Source organism: Otolemur garnettii, unplaced genomic scaffold, assembly GCF_000181295.1.
Source record: "Otolemur garnettii isolate 467f Iridium unplaced genomic scaffold, OtoGar3 scaffold00001, whole genome shotgun sequence".
In the NCBI taxonomy this organism is placed as follows: Eukaryota; Metazoa; Chordata; class Mammalia; order Primates; family Galagidae; genus Otolemur; species Otolemur garnettii.
Genome location: NW_003852396.1, coordinates 38,633,710 through 38,642,139, shown reverse-complemented (window position 1 = coordinate 38,642,139; position 8,430 = coordinate 38,633,710). Strand labels below are relative to the sequence as shown.

The window sequence follows — 8,430 nt, the reverse complement described above, 5'->3', positions numbered from 1 at the left end:
ATCATAGCTCACAGCAACCTCAAACTCTTGGGCTTGTGAGTAGCTGGGACTACAGGTGCCCGCCACAATGCCTGGCTATTAAAATATGGGGTCTCACACTTGCTCAGGCTGGTCTTAAACTCCTGAGCTTAGGCAGTCTACCTCCCTCGGCCTCTCACAGTGCTCATTTGTTGAATTGAACTGAATTTTATAGAAGACACATCATGACATTGTATCCCTGGTCACTTTTACCTTCATGTGCCCTTCTCCCATAATGTACATGTATTAAAATTCTATGTTCCTGGGGAGCAGCTGCTCAGGCCCCACCACTCTGGGCCACGTTCCTCACTAGCCCTTGGACTAGGCTCCTGCGGCAAGCGGCTGCCTTACCCACACCCAGAGCCCAGCGCCGACCACCGGGTCCCTGAGCTGGACCTAGTACCTTGGCTCCCCGGGGCTGGACCGAGGTCACAAGCAGCGCCACAGGATGTGGAGTGAACCCAGGAGATGAAATGACAATGACAATCCTCCAGAAAGCCATTGATCTGGTGATGAAAGCCACAGAAGAGGAGAAAGCCAAGAATTATGAGGAGGCGCTGCACCTTTATCAGCATGCCTGGAGTATTTCCTCCATGCCATCAAGTATGAGGCACACAGCCACAAGGCTAAGGAAAGCATTCGAGCCAAGTGCATGCAGTACCTAGACTGAGCTAAGAAGCTGAAGGATTATTTACGAAACAATCCTTTCGTAATTGCTAGTCAGCAAGAAGCTAGTCAAAGAGAGTTAGAGTGAGGACAAGGGCAGTGATAGTGACAGTGAAGGGGATAGTCCAGAGAAAAAGAAACCGCAAGAACAACTGATGGGTACTGTTGTGATAGAGAAGCCCAATATATTGTGGAGTGACGTGGCTGGGCTGGAGGGAGCCAAGAAGGCCCTCAAAGAAGCTGTCATTTTGCCAATTAAATTCCCACACTTGTTCACAGGTAAGCGCACCCCTTGGCAAAGGATACTGCTCTTTGGACCACCTGGCACAGAGAAATCCTACTTGGCCAAAGCCGTGGCAACAGAGGCCAACAACTCCACCGTCTTCTCTGTGTCCTTCTCAGATTTGACGTCCAAGTGGTTGGGGGACAGTGAGAAGCTAGTCAAGAACCTGTGTGAGCTGGCCAGGCAGCACAAGCCCTCTATCATCTTCATTGATGAGGTGGATGCCCTCTGTGGATCCCGAAATGAAAACGAGAGTGAGGCTGCCCGAAGGATCAAACGGAGTTCCTGGTCCAAATGCAGGGGGTGGGGAATAACAATGATGGGACTCTGGTTCTTGGTGCCACAAACATCCCTTGGGGGTTGGATTCAGCAATTAGGGGGAGGTTTGAAAATAAAATTTACATCCCTTTGCCAGAGGAAGCTGCCCATGCCCAGATGCTCTGGTTGCATCTGGGAGCATGCCCCACAGCCTCACAGATGCTAACATCCAAGAGCTGGCCCACAAAACAGAAAGCTACTCGGGCGCAGACCTTAACATCATCATGCGGGACTCCCTCATGCAGCCTGTACAGAAAGTACAGTTGGCAATACACTTCAAAAAGGTCTCTGGTCCTTCCCGCACCAACCCCAGCATTATGATTGATGACCTCCTTACCCTATGCTCACCAGGGAACCCAGGGGCCATAAAGATGACTTGGATGGATGTCCCTGGTGACGAACTCTTAGAGCCTGTGGTTTGCATGTCGGACATGCTTTGGTCTTTGGCCACTACCCAGCCCACAGTGAATGCAGATGACCTCCTGGAAGTGAAGAAATTCTCAGAGGACTTTGGACAAGAGAGTTAAAAGCTTCTTCACTTGGGTGATGGTGAAGGTGGGAAATTGATTAGGGCAAATCCATGGTACTCCCCATGTCAATGGCCAGACAGGGCTGCAGGGCTCATCCTAAAGACACCACAGCATCCTTTCTGCCATCTGGCCACCAGCAGGGAGCAGGAAGGAAGGGCCTCCATGGCCAGAGAGATGCTTCGCAGCCTGCTGGGCATACAACAGATCCTGGTCTTCCCACTTCCTCCTCTTCTCTCCTGGATGCTCACCAACTCCTTTCCATGACCCCATGTGTCATCATCATCTTTGTAATCCTTTTTTGTTCCCCTAAATTAATGCTGCTTGGATTTTTGTCTTGTTTATAAAGACAAAATCACCTGGAAGCATCAAGGGGTGACAGTAGCCACAGTGTAGGTGGCACAGACCAGATGGCTGGCCAGGCTCTACTGCCCTGTTCCTTGATGCCCAGGTTTTGCTCCTTGAGAACAGATTGGCTGATGTCCCTACATCGTCCCCAGCCCAAGCTCTGCCTCAAAGACTGAGAGTAAGATAAGCCATTCCCATCCCCCTAGGCTGGCATCCAGGGCCCCATGTCTTCTTGCAGGAAGAGGTGATTTCTGTGAGCACAAGGCCGTTTCACTCAGAATGAGAGAAGGCAGTCCAGGTAGGTTTTCACTGCCGCCTTTTCTTACCTCTGAGTGTGAGAACGCTGAACATGGCCACTGCCCCTGTCCTGGAAATAGTCTAATAAATCCTTTTCTCTTTTTGAAAAAAAAAAAAATTCTATGTTCCCACATAGGTGTAGAGACCAATATAATCCAGGCTGGATTATGTTCATTTTTCTTTTGATTCAAAAATAAATTAATATAATTTGTTGTGCTTCTGAAAGTATTGAGCCTTCTACTATACAGACAGTTATGGAACCCAACTTGCATCTTATATTATTATTTACTCACTTTTAACAAGTACTAAACTTTTTTTTTTTTTTAGACAAAGTCTCAAGCTGTTGTTATGGGTAAAGGCTGTGGCATCACAGCTCACAGCAACCTCAAACTCATGGGTTCAAGTGATTCTTCTGCCTCAAGCTTCCCAAGTAGCTGGGACTACAGGCAACCACCATGTGCCTGCCACAACACCCGGCTACTTTTTTTTTTTTTTTTTTGTAGTTTTTGGCCAGGGCTGGGTTTGAACCCGCCACCTCCAGCATATGGGGCCAGCACCCTACTCCTTTGAGCTACAGGCGCCGCCCCACTCCCCGCTACTTTTTAGAGACAGGGTCTCACTCTGGCTCAGGCTGCTCTAGAACCTGTGAGCTCAGGCAATCCACCTGTCTCAGCCTCCTAAGTGCTGGTATGAAGTATTGTTATCCCCATGTTTCAGGTGAGAAAATTGAGACCAAGAGGTTAAATAGCTTGCTGTTAGTCACAAGCTAGTAAACAGTAGCACTGAAATTGAATACTAAATTGCTTGATGAAAATCTGAAAGGACCGCAGACATAACTCTGAATCCCACTTCCGTCAGAGTTCTGCAAAGGTCTACCCTTTTAAGGTATGTCCAACAATCAGTTATAGCATTAAAGAAGGGTGGTATTTATCCATTTGGGATAAAATATCAAAAGAATCTTTGGGGAAATGATGCCAACTCTTAAAATCATTTTCTCTATAGTGCAATGGTTGGTAGCCAGTTTTCCACACAGGGTTCCACCATTTTGTCCAGTGAGAAGGTTTCCTGATGGAGGACAACAGCTGGCAATCAGAAAAAAAGAACAACAACTCCAGTCCATAAACAACCTACAGGCACATCAATAGAAGGCCAATTTGGTAGTTTATGTGGTGAGCATAATGCAGCTCTTTAAAATACTGATCCTGCAAATCCGTGAGACATGGGCAAATGTTTACATAATATCACCTATAGAACTAACTTTGCTGCAGTTATATAAAAACCTCTGTGAACAAAAGTGTAGCAAGAGTAGCAAAAGGAAACGTGGTTCATGGTTTAGTGACTGCAATTAGGTGTTATTTTTCCAGAAAACTCTCTAATATAGTTAATTTTGGCTAGAAGAGAAATTTGAACAAAAAACAGTAAAGCACATGCAAAAATGGCATCATTATGCAAAGAACGAGTCTGGCCACAGTAGTGTAGAAGCGGGGAGAAATGAGAAGATAAACTGAGTCTTGGTCCATTTGGATCAAGTTTATCTGGCACCTATGAAAACTTGCTTCTGCACAGCTTACAACCTGTTAGAACTTCATATTGTAAACCAAGATTCAATTTTTTTTTTTTTTTTTTTTTTGAGACAGAGCCTCAAGCTGTCCCCCTGGGTAGAGTGCCCTGGCATTACAGCTCACAGCAACCTCCAACTCCTGGGCTCAAGTGAGTCTCCTGCCTCCGCCTCCCAAGTAGCTGGGACCACAGGCGCCCGCCACAACGCCCGGCCATTTTTTGGTTGCAGCCGTCATTGTTGTTTGGCGGGTCCGGGCTGGGGATTCGAACCCGCCACCTTAGGTGTACGTGGCTGGCGCCTTAGCCGGTTGAGCTATAGGTGCCGAGCCCAAGATTCGTTTTCTTTATGAATTCTAAAAGTTTTGCTTTTGCATTTAAAAAGTGTGTGCGCTTGTTTTGTTTTATTTAGTATTTACTGCACTTTGGAACCGAGACAGACAAATCATTTTTGGCCCTAGACAAGTACCTTTGATCCTCAAAATCTACCCTGTCTTGGAAACATTGCTGTCTTTTCTCACAACGTCCCTAAGATCCGCGGAAACCTGCACGCAGTATTTGGTGCGTGGGGCAAATTCCAGCCTCACATTCCAATCTCCCGGCAGGATCGCGGCTGACCGCGCAGGCTAGCCGGACTCGGGAGGCGCCAGGCCAGGAGCCGAAGCGCGCCCAGGGCGCGTCCGCCCCTCCCCGCCGGCGTCGCTCCTGTCGCCTGCGCTGACTCAGCGCTTCCGGTCACTACCTCTCTGGTGGTTCCCGACTGCGTTGGAGGTGAGGACGCTGAAGTCGCGGGCGTCTGGGGCCCTCTCCAAACAGGCAGCATCCCTGCCCACGCCGTGACTCAGCCGATTCCGCTCCAAGGGCCGCAGAGCTCCGGCCCTCCGCGCAAGGCCCTGCCGCCTTCCCACTGCCCCGAGCCGGCCACCGCGCGCTTGCTTCTGTCCTCACGTGTCCTTCGTGAGGGCTCAGAAGGGGATTGGCAGCTTGATAAAGGCCCCGGAGCTCCAGTGCTTAGGCTCTGCAAGACCCTGCTCAATAAATTGAGGATTTGAGGCTCCGGCACAGGATAGTGTTCCTCGCCGCACAGTGCAGAGAAGAGGTTAGTCTTGGACAGCTGCCAGTGTTTAGGGCCCCATGAATGATACCCCACCCCCACCCCAGTCACTTAATCTGGCCAAATACTTTGCACATGGGTAAAACGGGAGTAATTCCATGCCCACCTTGGTGTTGCTGGCATAGCCTCAACACATAGGAAGAGTTCAGCAAATCTCACCTTTTGTTGTAATTCTTTTTTTTTTTTTTTTTTTTGCAGTTTTTGGCTGTGTTGCCCAGGTTAAGAGTGCCTTGGTCTCAGCCTAGCTCGTAGCAACCTCAAACTCCTGGGTTCAAGTGATCCTCCTGCCTTACCCTCCCAAATAGCTGGAACTACAGGCACATGCCACAACACCCAGCTAATTTTTGTATGTTTAGTAGAGATAGTGTCTCCCTCTTGCTGAGACTCGCCTCAACTCTCCAGCTCAAGGGATCCTCCTGCCTCAGCATCACAGAGTGCTAGGATTACAGAGGGAAAGCGACCAGCCCGGCCTATTGTCAGTCCTTTTTTGAGGGGGACAGTCTTACTCTGTTGCCCTGAGTAGAGTGCTGTGGCATCATCATAGCTCACAGCAACTTCCACCTGTTGCTTGGGCTACAGAGATCCTCCTGTGTGAACCTCTCAAGTAGCTGGGACTACAAGCACCCACCACTACACCTGGCTGATTTTTCTATTTTTAGTAAAGTTGGGTCTCATTGTTGCTCAGGCTTGTCTCCAACACCTGAGCTCAAGCAATCCATCATCAGTCTAGCCTCCCTGTAATAGGTGTGAGCCACTGTGCCTGGCTTGTCATTCTTTTTGAAATGCCTTTTAGATGTAATTCTTCCACCCCAAGACCACTACAACCATCTTGGGCACAGTCGCTGCAGTGAACATCTTACTGTAGGGTCACCTTAACAACTTAGAACTAGTTTTGCCACATTCCCATTCGTCCCTCACACAATGACCAGGCACATTTTTATGGCACACTATGTTCTTCAAGCCATTCTCTGCGCAAGAAAATTTAATAGACTGTTGTCAGCAGTGCCTGTAGCTCAGTGGGTAGGGCTCTGGGCACATACACCGAGGTTGGTGGATTTGAACCAGGCCCGGGGCCAGCTAAAATAACAATGACAACTGCAACAACAGTGACAGCAAAATAGCTGGGCATTGTGGTGGGCACCTGTGGTCCCCAGCTACTTGGGAGGCTGAGGTAAGAGAATCGCTTAAGCCCAAGGGTTTCAAGTTGCTGTGAGCTGTGACACCACAGCACTCTACCTAGAGCGACAACTTGAGACTCTGTATCAAAATAAATAAATATATATGTACATATATATATTTTTTTAATACTTAATGCCTACCTTGCACCCTGCATCATAGTACATATAGATTCCTGCCCTCCAGAAGCTGGGGATAGAGGGAGGGATGAACACATAATCACATAATTATAATACTGTGCAATAAGTACTGTGGTCAAAAAATGGATGAAAGAGGGAGCAACCAAGTGAATAGAGGGGGGAAATGTCAAGTGTCACAGGAGTAGTGAGATGACTTGATAGATGAGGGGAGTTTACTGCATTCTGATTAACATTGGATACATAAGTGTCCTGGTTGCTGTAGGACCTGTGCTCTGCCCTGTTGCTGTTACAAAATGCCTGAAACACCTAGCCCCATCCTTTGATTTTCTTGGATCCAGAGGTACTATAGGAAATAACATTTGGATTTAAAAATGAACATCATCTGCTGAAACACAGATTGTAGGAAGAAATAAAGGATTCCTTAAGGAAAAAAACATCCTTCATTAAGGAGGGAGTTCCAGCATAGGGGTAGAATTTGCCAAAGGGCCTGAATGCTAGAGAAGACAGGGCTTATAAAGATTCTATAAAGCTATACTTGAGCCTGCCCTCATGCAGCCCTCTGCCAAACTCCATAGTCTTTGGAAGGAGAAAGCTGTGCACTAAAATGGAAACAATTGAATCATTCGGGGCCCAGGTCTTCATCTGAGTGGCATACTGAAAAATTGGATTATTAAGAACCCAGCACATAGGCCAGGCACGGTGGCTCACACCTGTAATCCTTGCACTCTGGAGGCCAAGGCCATGGATTGCTTGAATTTAGGAACTCAAGACTAGTCTGAGCAAGAGTGAGATGCTGTCTCTACTAAAACCAGAAAAAACAGCCAGGCTTGGTAGCCCATGCTGTTGTTCTAGCTCCTTCGGAGAATGAGGCAAAAAGATCTCGAGGCTGGTCGGAAGGTAGTGAGTTATCTCACTTGATTGTTCACAGTCAGTTACAGATTGAACTCCTTGTTCTATTCTTTCCCCCCTTCTCACTACTGCACTTGAGTAGTCTTAAAAAAAAAAGACGATCTCTTGAGTCCAAGAGTTTGAGGTTGCTGTAAGGTATGATTGCACTGTGGCACTCTATTCACTCTATCCAGGGCCACAGAGACCTCTTGTCTCAAAACAAAAACAAAAACAAAAACCAACCAACCAAACCAGCAAAACAAACAAAAAAAGAACCCAGCATGCCTGTAATCCTAGCACTCTCAGGAGGCCGAGCGAGGAGGATAACCTGAGCTCAGAAGTTTGAGACCAGCAACATCAAGATCCCTATCTCTACTAAAAATAGAAAAATTAGCCAGGTGGTGTGTTGGGCACCTGTAGTCCCAGCTTCTTAGGAGCTGAGGCAGAAGGACCTCTTGACCAAGGAGTTTGAGGTTTCTGTGAACTAGGTTTCTGACCCCACCGCACTGTAGCTTGGGTAACAAGAGACTCCATCTCAAATAAAACCCAAAAAACAACAGCAAAAAGATTCTCATCACATACTGCTGTTGGATCCTCACCTTTAAAAAGAACTGCATATGAGAAAGGGACAGTTTTACTTCCAGTCTGCAAGTTAGCAGTGATAGATTACAGGTAGCAATAGCAAAGAAAGCTGATGCTCCAAAGGGGTGCTGGGGGTCGAGAATACCACAGTGACACTGCAGATGGCCCAAGTAGCATTGCTATGAGTACTTATAGGGAAAGGAGGGATCACAGAAGTGGTGAGAACAGTTGCAAACAGAATCTGTGATTACTGATGATCTTAATTTTTTTTTAAACAGTCTCACTCAGTTACCCTGGGTAGAGTGCTGTGGCATCACAGCTCACAGCAACCTCAAACTTAAGCAATTGTCTTGCCTCAGCTTCACAAGTAGCTGCAACTACAGGCGCCCTCCACAATGCCCAGCTATTTTTTGGTTGGAGTTGTCATTGTTGTATTAGCAGGTCCGGGCCAGGCTAGAACCCGCCACCCTCGGTGTATGTGGCTGGCGCCCTACTCACATAGCTACAGGGTGCCGA

At 47.6% G+C, this 8,430-nt stretch overlaps 1 pseudogene; it reads left to right on the top strand.

Moving 5' to 3' along the window:
* The first annotated feature begins 491 nt into the window (after positions 1 to 491).
* Positions 492 to 1,815, top strand: LOC100947696 (annotated as a pseudogene).
* The last annotated feature ends 6,615 nt before the right edge of the window (positions 1,816 to 8,430 follow it).